Source organism: Podarcis bocagei (assembly GCF_964188305.1).
Source record: "Podarcis bocagei genome assembly, chromosome: 2".
NCBI lineage: Eukaryota > Metazoa > Chordata > Lepidosauria > Squamata > Lacertidae > Podarcis > Podarcis bocagei.
In genome coordinates this window covers 116,486,665-116,508,162 of record NC_138126.1, presented here as the reverse complement: position 1 = coordinate 116,508,162, position 21,498 = coordinate 116,486,665, and the positions used below count along the sequence as shown (strand labels likewise).

The 21,498-nt window shown below is 44.2% G+C and overlaps 1 long non-coding RNA gene across 1 annotated transcript; it reads right to left on the bottom strand.

Annotated features, from left to right (window-relative positions):
• Window positions 1–10,739: 10,739 nt before the first annotated feature.
• On the bottom strand, window positions 10,740–13,707 carry LOC308577338. Its single transcript, XR_014003590.1, has 2 exons — window positions 12,906–13,707; window positions 10,740–11,932 (listed from the first exon to the last, which is right to left on the bottom strand). It is a non-coding gene; the product is annotated as an uncharacterized lncRNA (long non-coding RNA).
• Window positions 13,708–21,498: the final 7,791 nt, after the last annotated feature.

Here is a 21,498-nt window from a genome sequence, read left to right as displayed (position 1 = left end):
CAATATTAGAAACAGTTCAGCCCCAATTACAATCACAATAATAGTTTGGGCCCTAAAAATATAAATCTCAAGCAACAACGGTCAGGGCAGAGAGGTGCGCCTTCAGCATACGACAAAAGCTGTAGAGTGAGTGTGTCAAACACACTTCTGTGCAGAGCCGGCCCAGCCATGAGACAGATGAGGCTGCTGCTTCAGGTGGTAGAAGTTCCTCATACGGCATGCCTGTAGGTGCCCTGCCTTCTCTGTGAGCAGCAGCGCTGCAACAATTGGTGCCTATTTTGGGCAAGATCATGGTCATTTTGGGGCAAGAAATTGCTTAAGACCTTGTGTAGCGTGCAAGATCTCACACGATTTGGGGTGAGATCTCGCCCAAAATCAGTGCAATCCAGTGTGGTGTAGTGGTTAAGAGCGGTGGACTCGTAATCTGGGGAACCGGGTTCGCGTCTCCGCTCCTCCACATGCAGCTGCTGGGTGACCTTGGGCCAGTCACACTTCTTTGAAGTCTCTCAGCCCCACTCACCTCACAGAGTGTTTGTTGTGGGGGAGGAAGGGAAAGGAGAATGTTAGCCGCTTTGAGACTCCTTAGGGTAGTGATAAAGCGGGATATCAAATCCAAACTCTTCTTCTTCTTCTTCTTCAGATGCTGGGGATTGAAGGTGAGACCATCTGTATGCAATACAGAGGTTCTACCATTGATCTACGAACCTTCCCCTTGGAGATGAGCGTAATCTCTTCCAATCCAAGCTCGGTGGTAGAACATGGGCTTTGTGTGCGTAAATTCTTTGGTTCAATGCTCAGCATTCCCAGGTAGGGTTGGGAGAGATCGCTACCCGAAATCCTGCACCACTGATGGACGGAAAGAATCTCCCACACTAGTTGTGTGGGTTGGACTCTTAAAGCAATCAAGGCTGTAATCCTATACAGTCATACCTCGGATTGAAGTAGCTTCAGGATAAGTATTTTTGAGTTGCGCACTGCGGCGATCTGGAAGTAACGGAGTGCGTTACTTCCGGGTTTTACCGCTCGCGCATGCGCAGACGGTCAAAATGACATCACACGCATGTGCAGAACCGGCAAATTGCGACCAGCGCATGCGCAGACGCAGGTTGCGTTCGCTTCTGAATGTGGACGGGGTTCTGGAACGGATCAGGGTTGGCATCCAGAGGTACCACTGTACCTGTTTACTGAGTTAAATCCCTAGTGGACTTTCTGAAGAGCAGGGGCGCACGGAGGGGAGTGCGGAGTGTGTGGGCCACCCCGGGTGTCACCCTGATGGGGGGTGTCAAAATGGTGGGCGGCACTCGTCCCCAAGGGGCCTGCAGCGCACATGAGCCATGCGTCTTGGGGCCCGCAGGCTCCGTGCAGTCTGCCCGCTGCCCCCCCAACTGTAGGGCGGCTGAGGCCCCGCTGTGCACCCTTCCCCATGGGTGCTGCACATCCCGTGGTATCCATAGGGATTGGGCGTGCAGCACCTACAGGGACGGCATGGGATGGCACGGGGCGTGCAGTGTCCATAGGGATGGGGCACGCCATAGCGCCCATAGGGATGCCCCGGGATGCCCCACGCCCCATTCCATCCCTGTGGGCACCATGCATCCTGCCCATGGGCATGTTGCCCCAGGTGCCTGAGGGTCTTCATCCACTGCTGATGAAGGGGCATACATGGGAAAGCACTGCACTACTTTGTTACTTTGAGTGGGATGGAGGGAAGAGATACCTTGCCAAGCACATCTTATCCAAAGGGGGAAAAAATCCTTCAACTCCAAGAGAGATTTAATTTGTTAGAAATAAAGAGGGCAAAGAGTTAAACATTTCACCAAAGCTTTAGACATCAAATGCTTTTTAAAAAAAAATGCTTGGAGCTGTTGAGTATGCAGTGGTGCATAAATCACGAAATATATAAATGCTGTAAAATAGTTTTAGTGGGTGGGTGGGTTTCTTTGGTGCCGGGGTTGGGTGGGGAACCTGCCCAGGGGTTTAGAAGAAAGGTATGATTTGTAAAATGCCAAAGAAGTGAGGAGGAATAATGCCCTGCTCAATACCTAAATTAGCCTTTCTGCATTTTTTTTTTTTTAAAGCAGAACTACAGCCGTCATTGAGTGGGCAATCTATGCAAGAGGCCTGTGGGCTTCATGTGAGAAAGTTGACTTACTGCCTTTCGGGTGATTGATTAATAGTTCAATACTCTAGACGTCTATTCAGAAGAAACCCCCATTGATTTCAGTGTAGCTTAATCCCAGGTAAGCAGCATAGGATTCCAGCCTTGGAGTCCGAACCAATCCTTCAGTCTCTTTTCTTCCTCAGAAAAGAGGCTTCTGTTTTTGTCTCTCATTTTCAGGGCACTCCAGGATTTATTATTATCAATTTGGGTGTGGAGTGGAGCTTACCTTATAATTGTGAGGTGGCCAAGGGTGGTGGTTGTGTTTTTCTTTCTCTTTCTGTTAAGCCTTTCCCCAGGACTTGGCAGCCTCCCTGGCTGCCCACACTTTCTGATCAGAAAAAGACCTAGTAGGTGGGTTGCTGTTACTTACCGGCTGGACGAGGGTTGAGGCAGCAGGGAGGTTGCCACACTGAAAACCTTCTAAAACAAATAGACAAAGGAGAATGTAGATTTCCACAAAATGTCCATATGCTAATTTGTATGTGCAGAGGCAAATGTAGATATATAATAAAATGAAAAATAAAATGAAAATCCACTTAAGACCGGGGGGAGGGGCGCTTTCCCAGTGATGGTATCCACCATGTGAAATGATCTCTTCCTGGATACTTGACAGGTGCAGTACTGATGTTTCAATCACTAGCTATACTGATATTTTGCTTGCTAAAACTTTTGTGAGCCTTTCGTATGGTACGCCAGTTTTTATTGTTCCTTAGATGTGCACGTGTTTTAGTGCATTGCCTGAAGTTTTTATGTTGTACACTGAATTGCTAACTTCTCATCTTTTTTGCCAAATCATATTTATTAGTTTTCAAAAAAATAATAATAAATCACTGCCAAATCATATCAATTTAATACAAGTTTTTCAGAAAAGTTGACTTCCCACTCTTGGTTCCAGATGTGTCCCTACTTTCCCCTGTTGCTGCTTGATAATCATATTTATTTCTAATTCACATTTCATTCCTTATATTCAATTTACAATACTTTTTTTTCACCTTCCCATTATCCATCAGCTGTCGATTTATCAATTCCTCTTTGTATATTTACATAAATGATGACATATTCCCTTGCTTCTGGGGTGTCATATATGTGGCTGTGAAGCCCCTTTAACAGCCCCCCAAATGCAACAGACTGGCTTACTGCTTACTTCCTGTGAAGCAGGAAGCTGGTCCATTAGGCGCTGACCCATGAAACACGGTCTTGGTTCCCTCAAGCCCACTTGCCTCCATTATTTCCATCCATTCCAGGACAGTGGTGGCTTGGGCTCTCTGCTTCCTCTTCCTTAGCCTGTTTTTCCTTTGTCGAACTCAGCAGCGAAAGAGAACGGGGGCAAAATGAGAACGAATTGGCTCTGGCTCCACTGACTTTCCTCCCTTCCGCCTTACCATTCCCAATGGGCACCAGCCACCACCAAATGGAAATAGTACACAATACCATCTTAAAAATATGCTCCCTCCCCGCTCTGAAGACCATTAAGGCCAGAGTCTAAAATTGCCTAAACTACACCCTTAGGAATATGAAGCAGAGATGAAGATATGTGTCATTATGAGAGTCGCTTGGACCCTTCAGGACCAAGAGATTTGCATACTCTGTAGCTTGATACTTCAACTCCATTTACAAAGCACAGGGCATCACTTAAACTGCTGCAAGGGAAGCTACTGTGTTTGCATTGCTGGGGTGAAAATGGACCCTTAGGACTGGGCTGCCAGAGAATGAGCAGTTATGGCATTCTTGGCGAACTCCAAAGACCATTGACTTTGCTTTGTGATTTCAGGCCGGTCACTTCATCTTCCAAATAGGTCCTTGCTATTTCACCTGCATCGCCTCCGTCCTAGAAATAATTGGAGTTAACCAACTGCAGTCCTCCCACTATATTCTCCAGGGGAGAATTTTAGTTATAATAAAGGAAGAGAAAAAAAAGGCTTTCATGGCTCAGGAATGCTAATAGGAGGAAGAAATACATACACATGAAATGTGAGGTCCTCGAGGGAGAGAAGAGTCCACTTCAGTATTTTTCCCTCCTCTGCCTCTGTTCAAGAAATATGCTTGCCTGTCTTGCTCTCTTGACCATATACTTATTATGAGTGCATATTCATAGCTGCAGGTACAAGAGTTTTTCATGATACTTTATATTAGGCATAGATTGATAGCCCCAGAAATCTCTCAAGTACTTCGCAAACCTTAAAATTAATGCTAGAATATCTTTAAATATTTATGCCTGTCTTGTACCTGAAAGTACAATATGGCAAAGACGGTGAAGATTTAATGGACTGAGTCTGTACTTTTATATACATGCATATATATATATAAAGACAGCCAGGAGTACAAAACGAATTTGAGTCTCTAACAGTTCCTACATTTCTAATTACATGTATATTTGTTCCACCCCAGAATACACCTTTTGCGTGCCTCAAAAGGAGTAAAGGACTGAAACTAACAGGAATCGTTTTAAGTTCCATCTAAACCTCTGTTACGCTTTTCCTCTTTCTCTCAAGGTATTTTACTTGATAATGAGCAGCTGCATCACGTTGAATGTTGGAAGAAAATGGCTTTGGCTGATCAAATGATTCATGAAAGGGTGGGCACGAAGTCTACTGGGCTTTGCGAAGTGATTAACAGTTTTCTTTGAGAGCTAACCGCTTCACAATACAAACGGATTGTTTGCAGATTCAACTCTGCCAGTGAAGTTGAAAGCTTTCTGCAGCTTCATAGGAAATTTTTTTCCACAGTGATTAGATTGTGAAGCTGTAGTTTGTTAGGGTAGTGTCCATCAAATATTTCCGGAAGCCCACTGCAAACTGTTCTAGGTCTTGGAAATGTTTGTAGCTAAAACATTACCAATTTGCAGCAAGTTATGAATATGCAAGCAGCTCAAACAAAGGGCACTTGTATCTTTTTTATATATATAATTAAAAACCCCTTCAGTTTATCAGCAAAACCAGGTAGGCAAGTAGGTCCACTATGACAAATTCACAAGTTTGACAAAGTGTTACCTCTATTTAAGACTACTGACCAACGTTTATAAAGCAGTAAGCAAATTTCTGAAGAAGCAGAACTGTCTGAATGGATGTATGTTGGGGTTTTTGATTGTCTTTGGCCACCTATAAATTTTGTCCGTTCTGTGTGTGCCACACAAGCTTCAGCAAGCTGTTACACTCACCCACAAGAAACAGTTGCTGATTTAAGTGGAGTTGCTTTAGTAGCACACACAATATTTACACATTGTATACAGGTGAGGGGTCAGCAAACTTTTTCAGTGGGGGCCGGTCCACTGTCCCTCAGACCTTGTGGAAGGCAGGACTATAGTTTGAAAAAAATATATGAATGAATTCCTATGCCCCACAAATAACCCAGAGATGCATTTTAAATAAAAGCACACATTCTACTCATGTGAAAACACGCCGATTCCCGAACCGTCCGCGGGCCGGATTGAGAAGGCGATTGGGCAGATCCGGCCGGCAGGCCTTAGTTTGCCTGCCCATGGGTTATATGAAGGCTTTTCTCAGTCTGGTACCACACGCAGAGGTACTGTGGTACCAGACTGAGTCCTGCAAAGTCCTTGCCGAACAGGGTCCATACATAAGTTCTAAGTCAATTTGCGCTGAGTCCTGCGAAAGCTGAGAGTTCTCTGAGACTTGAAGTCTGGCCATTCTACAATTCCGCAGTGACCTACTCCTTCCTGATATTTATTGGAGGCAAATATTCGGAGTCCCACTGAAAGAGGCATTGATTGATTCATTGCATTCTTTTTTATATCTTGCCTTTATTTACAGCACATAGGTGGGATTGATGGGAATTGTAGTCCAAAACATCTGAAGGAGGCCAAGTTACCTTCTGCTTCCATTTTCTTTCCATTGAAAAAAAAAACGGGAAGAATGTTTCTCACCTTTGCTTCATGTGTTGAACGGCTGGGGTGCATATGTGGCCTATCAGTTGTGGTGGCCATCTAGGGCATTTCAGAATTTTTTCTTTTGTTTGTTATTAAAAGAGTGGATTCTTTTGGCAAGAGTAGCAACAGTGAACCAGGCAGAAGGCCTTCTCAGTAGTGGCGCCTGCCCTGTGGAACGCTCTCCCATCAGATGCCAAGGAAATAAACAGCTATCTGACTTTTAGAAGACATCTGAATGAAGGCAGCTCTGCTTAGGGAAGTTTTTAATGTTTGAAGTTTTATCGTATTTCTAATAATAGTAATATAATAATTTATTATTTATACCCTGCCCATCTGGCTGGGTTTCCCCAGCCACTCTGGGCAGCTTCCAACTGAATATTAAAAATAATACAGCATCAGATGATAAAAACTTCCCTAAACAGGGCCACCTTCAGTTGTCTTTTAAAAGTAAAATAGTTGTTTATTGCCTTGACATCTGCTGGGAGGGCATTCCACAGGGCAGGCGCCACTACCAAGAAGGCCCTCTGCCTGGTTCCATGTCACCTCACTTCTCACAGCGAGGGAACCACCAGAAGGCCCTTGGTGCTGGACCTCAGTGTCTGGGCTGGATGATGGGGATGGAGACGCTCCTTCGGGTATACAGGACCAAGGCCATTTAGGGCTTTAAAGGTCAGCACCAACACTTTGAATTGTGCTCGGAAACGTACTAATATTCTGTTGGAAGCTACCCAGAGTGGCTGTAAACCCAGACAGATGGCTGAGGAATAAGTAAATAGTAAGAAGAAGAAGAACAACAACAACAAGAAGAATTTTATTTACTGATAAGGACTGTGCAAAAGATGATCACATATAGAGAAAGAGCTTTACTAGCCCTGTCTCTCTACAGCAGGTAATGAACGGCTTTATAACTTGATATCTCTTCTGTCTAGCCCCTACATTTGAAGAATAAGTGATAGAAAATGGAAGGTTTTGTTTTCTTTTGGGTTTTTTGGCAAGTTGCTGCCAAACCCTCACAACTACACAACAAAACTGTTTGCACTGGCAATCCCAAAGCTAAACAATGAGACTTCTGGCTCTTTTACAACTTTTAATTAAGCCTTTTACGACCAACTTGGTTTGAAAATGCCTCACCAGCATTCAAAAAAGAGTGATATATGGGAGCCGCCCACATCCGGACCCAAAGGTCGAGTATTAGCCGAGTAACAATGGGCCGTAAAAGCATCTCCTTTGCAGACAACCGCTGCTAATTATGCCATTACATGAATGTAAACGCATTCTCAGCAATGAATCAGTGTGCACCTTAATGGATAAATCATCTTTCTCATTATTTGCAAAGCTGTGGGAGAGAAAATAAATGCACGCAAGGCCACTTCCTGACATTCTTGTCAATATGCATGTTTGGAAGTGACAGCATGAAAAATTGCAGCCGCGACTTAAAAAATGAAAATCCTCGGGGCTCAGAGAAAACGCAAACGAAAAGACTGGTAGCATCTGCATACAATGGCTGTGATATATGAATTCCTCTGGCCGTTGTTGGAAGAGCTGTGGCTGCCACACACATTTTCCCCTTCAACCATCACCAGTCAGAGTAATTAGTGCATAATGAAAAGTATTAGAATAAATTTGGGAGGGGGTGGAGAGAGGGAAGTGTTAGCTGTCCGCCTCCCGAACACCAGTTTCTCTGCAAGCAAATCATTGGTTACAGGAGTGTAAGTGATGAGATGGGTTGGAGAGAAATCTGTAGTCAATTTGAGAGGGAAATCTGCATAACGGTGTAAAGTGCAATATAATAATTTAATAAGGCTATTACCAGTGCTGTGTGTGTGTGTGTTTTGTTTCAACCACTATATGCAAAGTTATGGAGGAGAATTTTACGAGCCTGCCTGTTAATTGGGAAGTGAATTTGAATAAGGAATAAGCCTCTTCTTCGAGATATGCACAAATGCTATGCCCAGCTTACAAAACGAACTTTAATTAAACGTGGTTGCTTGGGATAGCATCTTCTATAAATCCCCGATCATAAAGATATTCTGGTGTTTTTATTAATTTTATGCTTTGCTGATTGCTCTCTGTGGCCACGTCCCAAGGTACAAGGGAATTATTCTCTGTTACCTTTTCATTGTTAATTGTATATTGATCTTCGGATTAATTTTGTTGTTGTTAGCTGCCTTGGCCATGGTTCAGGCATAACGGCGTGTAAATATTTAGAATTGGAAACATTAAGATGATTTCACTTTCCTCTTTACCCATAGTGGCACTTGTGTCACATGGGGCGGTACCTATAAAAAGATGTTATTAAGATTAGACTCCTTAGTTTTCAATAGTATATAAAGTTGTTGTACATTACCTGCTGACTTAACACTTACTTTGCTCACAGCTATGAGACTATTTTCCAGTCCAGGTATCTCTAAAGAGCAGGCAAAGGCCTTTATCTCCTGATCTTAGCACTAAATTGCTTTGACTTAATTCAGTGATGCAAGTTTGATACTGACACCAAATCACCTTCAGTAGCAGCCTTTGTCCACCAGGGTGCGGGATAAGATCTAAGAGAGCTTTCACATTTACAACATACCCTCCAACATGAAAATAGGGACGTCCAGGGCTATTTTTCTAGAAAAAGAGGTGCCGGAACTCACCATGGATGCCTATCTTTTTCTCTTAGAATGGCAATAGCACACACCTGAGAGGTGCCAGAACAGAGTTCCAGCTGAAAAAAAAGCCCTGGGGATGTCCTATTCCATACCCACCAATATTTCTCTGATGAAAATAGGGACACATCCTAAGCAGGGCCATCTTTACCCGGGGTGCAAGGGGTGCGGGGCACCCAGGCGCTAAATTCTGGGGAGCCCCAGGTGCCTGCTGCTGAAGCCACCTAAGCTCTTAACTATCTACTTTTTATGAAATAATAAATAATTTTGATCAAGCTATAAAAACAAAATACATATCTACCTATGTTTTACTGAAATGTATACCTACTTCCAGGACCGTCCCTGGAAAATAGGGACACTTGGAGGATCTGTTACAACCTGCACATGTGCAAATAATTTATAGTAGTAGCTTGGGTCACAGACGCTTCAGGTTACAGACATTTCAGGTTACAGACTCCGCCAACCCAGAAATAGTTCCTTGGGTTAGCTTTCCTTGGGTTCCTTGGGTTAACTTTGCTTCAGGATGAGAACAGAAATTGTGTGGTGGCGGCGTGGCGGCAGCGGGAGGCCCCATTAGCTAAAGTGGTGCTTCAGGTTAAGAACAGTTTTAGGTTAAGAACGGACCTCCAGAACGAATTAAGTTCTTAACCCGAGGTACCACTGTAATGTAGTGCAGCACTGGGGAGGCTCTGGCCTGTGGGGCCAGTAAGGCGCAGCAGGGCCCCCAATTTGGCTTGTGAGACCTGCTTTCCAAAACCATATGTGCCTGCCCTATATATGATGACCTGGGGGGGGGGAGGCAAAACTGTGTCTGCCTTAATCTGTGCTCCCAATTGTTCCTTAGAAAACGAGGGTTGCTGTAGCCAAGGCCCACTGGGATTGGTTGATCTATGACAGGAGTGGGAAACCTTTGGCCCTGCAGTTGCTGCTGAACTTACAACTCCCATCAGCCCTAGCAAGCACAGCCAATGGTCAGGAATGATAGGAGCTGTAGTTCAACAACATCTGGAGGACCAAAGGTTCCTAACACCTGCACTATTAAGTTCTTGATCACTCACAAGCCTAACCCACTTCCCCCCTCCAGATTACTGTGTTGAGTATATTTTAAAACTCTTCTCGTTTACTTGAACCTCATTTTTTCATCTTCCTTTTGGTCGTCATTGGAAGTAACACTAAACCATGGTTAAGGGTTACAATAATGAACTTCAGGGAGCCTTGAGTTTGTGTGTCCCTGCACCTCATCCTCTTGCGCAACCATGAGGAGGAGTTCAGAAGCGCCAGCTTTCATTTTAGATTGAGGAGCTTGTTGTGTCGTCCAGTTGCAGACCAATGTGTTTTGTTGGAACAAGTCGCCTTCAGACTTCATAGTTCAGATCAACCATAGTTTAGGGTTGAGATGATATGCTAAACCATGGTTAATGGGCAACAGAAGTTGAAAATTCCCATCTCCTCCTTGTGACCATACTGGAGTAGGAGACGGAAGGGGAGAAAGCAGTAGCAGTCGGGTGGGGTGGTGCAGATAGAGTTGGATTGCTCATGTGCACTATATCCTGAGAGGGTGAGAGGTAGGGCTGAGGAATAGAGAGCCAGGCAGATTGACTCCACTGTCACACCCACACCATGGCTCACTCCCCATGCCTTGCCCCTTTCCTCCTTAGGAACCAGCAGCAATGCTCAGTGTTCGGAAGGCAGGTGAGTAACTACATCCTACCTGCACTGCACCAACAAACACAGCTGGGGAGAGTGTATGAACCTCCTGAGGCTTATAAAGGCTCATTCTCATAATGCTAACCATGGTTGCATAGGAATGCAGCACATGCACTAGAAAGGTAGAAACCAGGAGATGATAACCCAAGATCACTCTTGATTCTACTGTATTTTATATGTCCCCCCACAATTTTAGCCATGGGACTCAATGATTAATATGGATGAACAGAAAGAACAGAACACAGTCAAGGCTCCTACCTATCTGACTTGGCATATCAGTTGTACCAGAGCCATATCTGTCAGTGGATTTTATAAGCTTTTATCAAAGTAATAATGATAACTAATGATAATATTTTTTATTGTTTGTAACCTGCCCATCTGATGGTAGCCCCAGCCACCCTGGGCGGCTTCCAGCATATAAAAACATAATAAAACATTAAACATTAAGTAATTAGCAAATAATGTACAACAAGCCATCCATTAGGTTTCCTCTTAAGTTTTGTTTTTTCCTTCTCTATGACTTTGTGTTGCAAATCATTCTTGACAAAGCAGAGTTTTCATTGCTGATTTTCATTAAAAGCCGGCATTTCTCCTCAGCGTTAATGGATGTATTCTCTCAGTTATTTAGTTGTGCAGTTGCTATTGTCTTTTAATATTATCTTTTGGCCTTCACCTTTTTGAGCATTTTCCTATACTGTTGCCTGTTTTCTACATTCTGTAGCTTTTATTGACAGCTTTTATATCTCGTTAAAACAGATCACCAGCCAACTATTACAACCCCCCCCACCTTTTTCTTAATTGCCTAAAGCATCCTGGTGGCAAAGATTGAAAGATTAACATTAGAAAATGCCCCCTGAATCTCCATTGAGCAAGCCAATGATGACACTGAAGTTTTTGTGTTGAAGTCGGTACCAATTCGGGGCACAACCAACAAGGCTCCTATAGATAATCTCAGTGATTGAGCTAGGTTATAAGGGTTCAGGTGGTCCATAAAAGCTAAGTAAAATTAATACAAGAACCTTGTGCACAGGCTCATTTCAAATGAAAAGGATGCTGTTGAGCACTGTCTAGATTAGTAGGTGCACCTGCTAAGATCTCCCTTAATTCCAGGTGCATGTTATTTCCCCTTTTGCTCCTTTCCCCTTTGCTCCTTTCCATGAGCCGTGATAGTCTCCTAGACTGAAAACAGGTTCTGGACAGCTGACAGCTGACACAATCTCTTTCCAAACCAGAGGAGAAGACTATGCGGTCCTCCAGATTATTGTTGTTCCATCAGCTCCTGCCAGTTTGGCCAACAGTTGGACATTGAGGACACAATCAAAGCTACCTTATTGATCTGATGATAGGTGATTTTGGCATGTCCAGGAGCTTCCATATTTCCATATCTCTGCAGGATAGGATCCCTGTGTCACAAAAAATTAGCTGCAAGGAAAAGGTTATGGAGCAAGTCCTTACGACAAAGGGAGAGAGGGAGAGCTTTTCCACACAGATCTTACTATGTTGTTGTTGTTGTTCAGTCGTGTCCGACTCCTCGTGACCCAATGGACCAGAGCACGCCAGGCACTCCTGTCTTCCACTGCCTCCCGCAGTTTGGTCAGACTCATGTTTGTAGCTTCGAGAACACTGTCCAACCATCTCGTCCTCTGTCGTCCCCTTCTCCTTGTGCCCTCAATCTTTCTCAGCATCAGGGTCTTTTCCAATGAGTCTTCTCTTCTCATGAGATGGCCAAAGTATTGGAGCCTCAGCTTCAGGATCTGTCCTTCCAGTGAGCACTCAGGGCTGATTTCCTTAAGAATGGATAGGTTTGATCTTCTTGGAGTCCATGAGACTCTCAAGACTCTCCTCCAACACCATAATTCAAAAGCATCAATTCTTCGGCGATCAGTCTTCTTTTTGGTCCAGCTCTCACTTCCACACCTCAATCTTACTATAGCTTGTAGTGTTTACTGTGTTTTATAATATTGTGACTCTGGAGCGGGTGGCGCGGTGGTCTAAACCACTGAGCCTCTTGGGCTTGCTGATCGGAAGGTCGGCGGTTTGAATCTGCTCAACGGTGGTGTGCTTCCATTGTTCTGTGCCAGCTCGTGCCAACCTAGCAGTTCGAAAGCACACCAGTGCAATTAGATAAATAGGTAAGGTAAGGTAAGGTAAACGGCATTTCCATGTGCTCTGGTTTCTGTCACAGTGTCCCGTTGCGCCAGAAGTGTTTTAGTCATGCTGGCCCAGAAAGTTGTCTGTGGACAAACGCTGACTCCCTCGTCCTGAAAGCGAGATGAGCGCCACAACCCCATAGTTGCTTTTGACTGGACTTAACCGTCCAGGGGTCCCTTACCTTTATAATATTGTGAGTTACCTGGGTGAGCCATGCCACAAAGCATGCAGTATAACAGATATTATTTATAAATAAATAAGAAAGAAAGAAAGAAAGAAAGAAAGAAAGAAAGATGATTATATAGCACTTTTTCCTCAGGTGGTGTTTCTATGTGAGAAACTTCTACTCTACTATAGGAAGTTATTTTTATTTCTTGCTTTCAATTCTTTCTTAAGACCAGTGCTATTTTTCTAGAAACTCACCATGCCAGAACTCACCAGGAACACCTCCTTTGTTCTCTTATAATGGCAATGGCACCCACATGAGAGGTGCTGGAACTGAGTTCTAGTAAGTTCCGGCTGAAAAAAAGCCCTGCTTAAGACTTCTTTTAAATATGCAGTGATGTATATCAATTTCTAAGCCCCCAAGCGGACACCATATGTGTGCGTGTGTTAGGTGGGTGTGCATGGAGGGGTGGAAGGAGAAAGAGAGAATTTTTGTCTTCAGAAGATTGAAAGGGTGAGGCCGAGGGCAACTGAATAAGCCTGTGGAGTCATTGCTTTGCGGTGATATATCAGTGGACAACACAGACAGCTAAAGTATACTTGTAAATAAAGCTAATTGATATTGCTGTTGAAGTTCCTTAAAGGAACAGTTTTATGTACTTTGACGCCATTCATAAAGTCTCGCTGAGCTATCCTGACCCCACTTACTACTAACTTATGTGTTTCCAGAGAAATCCATCTCTGCAAATGCACGGTTTCTGCAGTGGCGGTGCTATATCTGCTTCATTTTCAACCTCTCATTTTGCTCTTTGGCACAGGCTGAATTCCATTTGACACGGCAGAAGAATTCCTTTCCCCTTCCTGGCAGGTCAACAGTTGTGTGGTGGAGCATTCTGCATCTTCCTGCAACCAATGATAAAAACACATATTTTGAGTGTACTGGATCGGGATTATATTAGATAGGTTTGAGGCGTTTTATGTAAGGAAAGGTTTTATGTTTTGGCCGTGGTGGCACTTACGGAAGAGCTGGGAAAGGTAGATAAAAAAGGAACCCAAATCATGGTGTGGTGTGTGTGTGTGTGTGTGTGTGTGTGTGTGTGTGTGGAACAGAGGGTGTATTTGGCTTAGAGAAAGTGAGTAAGGTGGAGTAGTTATATAAAAGTATGTGACTGCTTTGAAAAAGGCATTAAAAAAAACAAAACCTATATTTTTATTAATTTTCCAATATTCACCCAATATTAATCATATTAATAATAAATTTTATTTATACCCCACCCTCCCCAGCCAAGGCCGGGCTCAGGGTGGCTAACAAGCAATAATAAAAACAAGTTGAATGAATACAACTTAAAAATAAGATTAAAATACAACATTAAAACATTAAAATCACACTTTTGCCAATTATACAGAATGAAAAAGGCAGATTTTACATTTGAGTTCATTGGGATAGATTGCTCTTCTACAATCAGTTGGTGGCTGGAGGAGGGGCCGCCCCGTCCCGTTTGACCACATGAGGCGAAAATGGAATACGCTTTCTCCTGCCTCCCAGATGCGCCTCCCCCCGCTGTCACTGAAACTTGGTGGGGGGGGGCATTCCACAGCGCCCTGTGCCAGAAGGCCCCTCTTGTCAAACCACCAAGTGTCCCTATTCTCCAGGGATAATCCTGTATTCACAGAAGCTGTCCCGGTTTCTGATTTGATCCTGGAATGTCCCGCTTTTCCTTAGGATGTCCTCATTTTCATCAGAGAAATGTTGGAGGGGGTGGAGTTATGGGACTCCCAAGCCAAAGAGATAAGTAACTATGCAACCTTTAGAACACATCTGGAGGCAGCCCTGTATAGGGAAGGTTGTTTTTTTAAATTTTTTTTTTAATGTTTTATTATGTTTTTATATGTGTTCCCCCCCAAAAAAAATAATTATTCATTTTATAACACAGATAAAAAACACAGACAGAAAAGACAAACAATAAGAACAAATTCTTGTCCTATTTTCTAAACATTGTTAAGTTGACTTCCCCAAGTCCCACCTATCTGATTTTCATTTTACTTCATCGTTAGCAGTTTACATATATCATAATTTCTAACCATCTTTTTTATCATACTTAAAATAACTTTTATCACTTACAAATAATACTATTTTAAAATACCCTATCTTCTACTTCTGACCCTACAGCCTATATCCACTTCCAAAGCTATTCTAAGGTTTAAATATGAACGTATTTTTTGAAATATTCCTTAAACTTCTTCCAGTCTTCTTCCACCGTCTCTTCTCTCTGGTCTCGGAGTCTCCCGGTCAGTTCAGCAAGCTTCAGGAGGGCAACCAGAACGATCTCAGGGGAGAAACACCCCTGAGAGCAAATGCTACGGTGTTTGGGTCCTTTTAAGCTTTGAAAAAATGGGGTGAATAAGGGCAGTGGCATGACACAAAATTATGAATTAGGTGAGGTAAGTGAAAGAGCCTCTCAAGAAGCTGGAGGTCATTTCAGGCAAGTTGGATGGTGGGAGATGGAGGTGAGACTAATGGAAGAACATCTCTCCAAAGCATAGTTCAACTATGGAGTAGTAGCAGTAATAATAATAATAATAATAATAATAATAATAATAATAATAATAATTTTGTTTGTTTGTTCATGCATGCAGGCATGCATACATACATACTCTGGGCATTTCCCAACAGAATATTAAAACATGATAAAACATCAAACATTGAAAACTTTCCTAAACAGGGCTGCCTTCAGATGTCTTCTGAAAGTCAGATAGTTGTTTACTGTATTTCCTTGACATCTGACGGGAGGGCATTCCATAGGGCGGGCGCCTACTGAGAAGGCCCTCTGCCTGGCTCCCTATAACCTCACTACTCATAGGGACGGAACTGCCAGAAGGCCCTCGGAGCTGGACCTCAGTGTCTGGGCTGAAAGATGGGGGTGGAGATGCTCTGGGCTGTCTTAAGCATATGCGGTGCTGGGGTGCGAAGATCCCCCCCCCCAGGTTGCCAGTCCCAGGAGTGCAGGAGGACAGAGCCAGCCAGCCGCATCCGCGTCTCGCTGACTGGGTCCCCCCCAAACTCGTGGCGCAGAGCCGTCCACAGCAGAAGAACCCACCATGGCACTCCGACCAATGGGTGGGCTCTTCCCCGGACTCAACTCTCGGGCCCTGGACTCTTGGCCTGGCGCCCCTGAGAGCCTGGCACCTGGGTGCCCCGCACCCCTAGCACCTATGGGTAAGATGGCCCTGGAGATGCTCCTTCAGGTATAATTTGTCACCACAAATTGTAGTGATGTCTGTTAACTTGGTTGGCTTCGGAGGGAAATTATACAAGTTTATGGAGGCTACTAGTCCTGATGACTGTATTTTCCAATCAGTTTCAGCGGCAGCATTTTACAGTGGACAGTGGAGGAAAACACCTTGTATGTGTAGGGGCGACTAGGAAGTGTGCTGTTGAATTCCCAGAATAAATAGCCTGTTCCTGTTCCTGGTTCAAATAGCGTTGAGATTTTTAAACTCAAATAACTTTCAGCATTTGAAGCAGAGTTTTTTTAAAAAATAAAAAATGCAATCTTTTCACGTTTAATAGAACACTAAAAAAAAGTGTTCCCTTTTATTCAAAGATGTCATAGATAGTCTGCTTCCTATTAGAGCATTATAAAAGTGCTGACACTGTAGCACATTATTTTTGTGGTAAGCTTGCAGACCAAATTCAATTAAAAGGTAAATTGTGAAACTGTAACGCCTTAAAATGTTGATTTTTTAAGCTTCAGAGGAGGTTCCTTCGCTCGGAGAGCTCTGGGTTTGTTTGTTTTATTGAATATGACCCAAACTCATTTAATGCATTTTTCTTGGTGGAATGCTTGTGTTTTTGCACTACATGAGTTTTATTAAGATGATCTCCACGAGACAGATTCATTCAACACTAAATTTAATCTCTCACGTTCCCTTTTGTTTTTGCAAACAGCTAATGCACAGGCAACTAGCAGCGTCGTAAATACATTTCTAGCTATAGTGAAATTAATGCAGATAAATTAAGAATGGAAGCAAAACAACAATACCCTATCTCCGTTATTTGTGAAATTGTGCGCATGAAGGGTGGAATTCAACACTGTAGGCTTCCAGTTGTCCCACCTGTACAAGTACTCCAGCTTGCAGATCTCCCACCTCCGTGTGCTGTTCTGGGGGGTTCTCCTGACCCCCTATGGAGCCGATTTTGGGGTGTATGCAAAGGGAGGAGGGGGTGGGAATTCCCAAGTGGAAATCCTTGAGCAGGGCTTCTGCTGATGGGGGTGGTTAGGTGATTCTCACCCAGTAAAACCAGGACATCTTCTGTAAATCCATGACTGGAGAACAGGGGCACTTGGGTGGTCTGGGGTTGCTATTCACAGGAGCTGGCAAATTGTATACCCAAACAGCAATATGTGGGCACCTACTCTTACCTCATTTTGACTTGTATGCTGGTTGTTGTTTTTGTTTTGTTTTGTTTATTGGCCTTCTCTGAAGACCATCAGTTTGGTTCTTTTGTAGTTCAGTGCTTGACTTGTTCTCTTGATAGTATGATTCCAGATTGGCCAGACACCTTCTGAGCCTTACTTGGATACAGAATATATGAAGGCTGCCAAACATGGTGCTCTCCAATGTTGTACACTAAATTTAATCTTAATAACCTTGGGTTACAGACGCTTCAGGTTGCATTTTTTTGGGTTACGGACGTGCCAAAACCTGGAAGTACCAGAAGGGGTTACTTTTGGATTTTGGCGGTTGCGTATTCGCAGAAGCGCTAAATCACACTTTGCACATGCGTAGAAGTGCCGAATCGTGAGTTTGCATACGCAGCGCTGTGGGTTGCGAACATTGTGGATTGCGAACGTGCTTCCCGCATGGATCACGTTCGCAACCAATTGTCCACTGTACTGTACTTCTGTTTCCAGCAGTCCGAGTGAAAATGGCTAATGGCTGGGTATGGGAGTTGTAATGTAACAAAACCTGGAGGGCTTTGGTTTCCTCTGGCCTTTTGTTTACCTGTGTTCTTAGCTTTTTATTGTTGTTTTTAATTGATTTTAATGTACATTGCTTTGAGTTTCTTGGTAAGGAAAGCGACCATCTCTGTCTCTGTCTTTGTTTTAACTCTGGATAACACTTAATGCATCTAAATGAAATGCACTAAAGCCCATGACAGGCAATGATAATTTGCTAGTCCTTAAAGTACAAGAACAGGGATGCGGGTGGCGCTGTGGGTTAAAACACAGAGCCTAGGACTTGCTGATCAGAAGGTTGGCGGTTCGAATCCCCGCGACGGGGTGAGCTCCCGTTGCTTGGTCCTTGCTCCTGCCAACCTAGCAGTTCGAAAGCACATGAAAGTGCAAGCAGATAAATAGGTACCGCTCTGGCAGGAAGGTAAACGGTGTTTCCGTGCGCTGCTCTGGTTCACCAGAAGCAGCTTAGTCATGCTGGCCACATGACCTGGAAGCTGTACGCCGGCTCCCTCGGCCAATAAAGCGAGATGAGCGCCGCATCCCCAGAGTCGGTCACGACTGGACGTAATGGTCAGGGGTCCTTAAGGTACAAGAACCCTCTGTTGTTTTCCCAGCGTAGCATGTGTTGCTGGCTCCCAGAGTGGGGCAAGTGTGGTGCCCCCTGTTGGACTTGGCAGCTGGAGTGGCGGTGAATGGAGCCCACTTCCAACAGGCTCCTCACCCGCTTCCTCCATCCACCTACCAATTGTGGAGGCACCTGATTGTGCCCAGGGCCACCCCCACCCCCCATGCTATGCCTCTGTTACAGACTAGAACGGTGGGCTACTGTTTTGAATTTTTTTTCATTCTGATAATTTTGGCCTTTCAGCCTTTAAACTATCCCCTTCTTTTTCTGTTCAATTACCCACATTTCTGCTCAGCAGTTCTGTTTTAGTGCTGTATACGTCTTCCATTTAAAGCATATCCACAATGTTTCAAAGTTGGTTTGAGCCAAACCCAGGTTGGTTGTACATCAACTTTAGAACAATGTGCAAAATCCATTGTGGGATCCATAAAGCAGCCCATGGCAATTACTTGTGCAATCACCCGGCTGCAGTGCACATAGCGTTTGCAATGACTCTGGCCCTTAGATCTCATGAACTGCACAGTTTCTGGCTAATGAAAAACTCTGTAAGTTTTCTCGGCTCCAACTGAAAAGGAGGGCAAAGAAGTTCTACCCCGGGCTAAAGAGTGCTTTTAACACTTAAAATTCCCCATAGGCCGGAAATCAGTAGAACACATTATGTATTCCAGAGGCACAATTTGTAAATTCATAGTAATTGTTTCAGCAATCTTGTCCATCTGGCATTCTTGGCTAATATCCCAGAATGGACTCTGCCTTCCTTATTCAGCTGGGACCATAGAGTTGATTGTTTGCTCTTCAACAATCAGCAGGAGCATCAGATATGTGACATGAAGTAAATGAAACCGCTCAGATACGTGCCGGCCATTCTGGGTGCAAACGGCCATGGAATGAAATGTAGCAAAACAGAGGCGGGTAAAGGACTTCAAAAATTGTAGCATGGTGATTGCAGAGGAGCCAGGGCCAAGGGGTCTTCAGCACCCCCGATAAAACATTTGAGGGGGCTGCACCCCCAAAGTTAACTCACATTGCTATTCAAATGGTGCATATGTACCACGTCATGTGATCGATTATGCTGGGCGGGGCTTACCTGGGACCCCCAATATTTTATTTGAGTTGACACCCCTGGGTGATTGCATACCCTCCAACATTGCTCTGACGAAAATAAATCTGGGACTGTTCCTGGAAAATAGGGACATGATGGATGGGCATGGACTTGTCTGTGGCCACAACAAGGTCTCCAGGATAGAAGTCCATTACAGTGGTACCTCGCGTTAAGTACTTAATTCGTTCCGGAGGTCCGTTCTTAACCTGAAACTGTTCTTAACCTGAAACACCACTTTAGCTAATGGGGCCTCCTGCTGCTGCCGCGCCACCAGATCACGATTTCTGTTCTCATCCTGAAACAAAGTTCTTAACCCAAGGTACTATTTCTGGGTTAGCAGAGTCTGTAACCTGAAGCGTATGTAACCTGAAGCATATGTAACCTGAGGTACCACTGTACTTGCAGATGCCGTAGGATTGCACTGTTACATCTGAGTAGACATGTGTATGATTGTGCTGTAAGTCCAACAAGTTCAATAGGATGGCAGCCTCTGATAGGGTAATTTTAGATCTCATCGTAATATGCATATCAGTCTCTTCTTGTTTCTTTATCTGCTCTGTGTTGTTATAGAAAAGGAATGAAACCAATTTAAAACATGATAAGGATCTGAAACCCCACAAAGCTCCTTTATGCTGGCCAAGCTTACTTCTGACTTACCCAGAGGATAAAATAAGATAAACAGCATGCATTTGAAGGGCTTCTGGATTCTGCTTGCACAAAACATTGCATTTAGTGTAGCAGCTCCACGATTCCCGAGCAGTAAAATCATTCTAGGTTAGGCCAAGTCAGACACAGTTGGCTAGCCGTGGGTGCTGTCCTAGCAATGAGGCTGCATCAACCTCCTGCCTTTGCTGCTGGCTTTGAACTGCAAAAACAAGGGGGTGTCAAGTCACCATGCGTAACTGTGCTCCACGTATTGGGTCAGATGTGCCGGTCTGTTCCAGATTTGCCCAGTGTACTGAAACTCGGCTTTTGCCAGGTTTCATTCTTGTGGCACGCGGGGAATAGGAACAGCAGCGCATCCATCTATCTTAGCTTGATTTGATGTCGTGTTTCTGCAAACGCTGCGGAGAGTCTTGTCTGCGAGAGACTTGGCTTTCGTTTAGAGCGGCAGCCTAAGGCAATAGATAGGAGGCTTCTGCGAAATGAAGTGCACACACGGCGATAATACTCTTGTTTCTAGCTCCTACTGGTAGAGTGCCACTTATTGATAACAACAACAACAACAACAACAACAACTTCAAAAACCATGTGGAATTTGGACTAGACATTGTTAGCCTCAAAGCACACAGAAAAACAGCCTCCTGGACCCCAGTCAGCACTGCCTGATTTTCTTTATACCTAGTTACCTTAACCCAAGTTTCAGGACAGGTTAAACATAGAGCTGTGGCAAGGGCTCTCTGCTTTCCCTATTTTCTTTGAAATTAGGATACCCAACACAGCCAGACAGTTACAAACACTTGCCTTCTTCCTGAACCCTTTCATTTTCTAACTGTTGCTTCTCTGCACCCATTTTCTGCTTCGTTGCCTTCTTTTAATCTTCATTCAATATGGTTTAATTGGCTGGCCCATACAGTTTCGTTTCCTGGGAGATGGAAGTCCTCTTTGCAAGACCCTCCAAGTGTCCTGATTCTCCAGGGACAGTCCCCGATTTACAAAAGCCGTCCCGGTTTCTAATTAGATCCCAGAACATCCTGCTTTTCCTTAAGATCCCCCTATTTTCATTGGAGAAATGTTGGAGGGTTTGGAGTTATGTGACCTCCTAGCCAAAGATATAAGAAAATATGCAACCTTTAGAAGACACTGGAAGGGAGCCCTGTACAGTGGTACCTTGGTTTATGAACTTAATCTGTTCCGGAAGTCCGTTCTTAAACCAAAACCATTCTTAAACCGAAGGCACGCTTTCCCTAATGAGGCCTCCCGCCGCCGGTGCCCTTCCACCGTTCAGATTCTGTTCTTAGGTAAAGGTAAAGGTACCCCTGCCCGTACGGGCCAGTCGTGTCCGACTCTAGGGTTGCGTGCTCATCTAGCTCTAGAGGCCGTGAGCCGGCGCCGTCCGAAGACACTTCCGGGTCACGTGGCTAGCGTGACG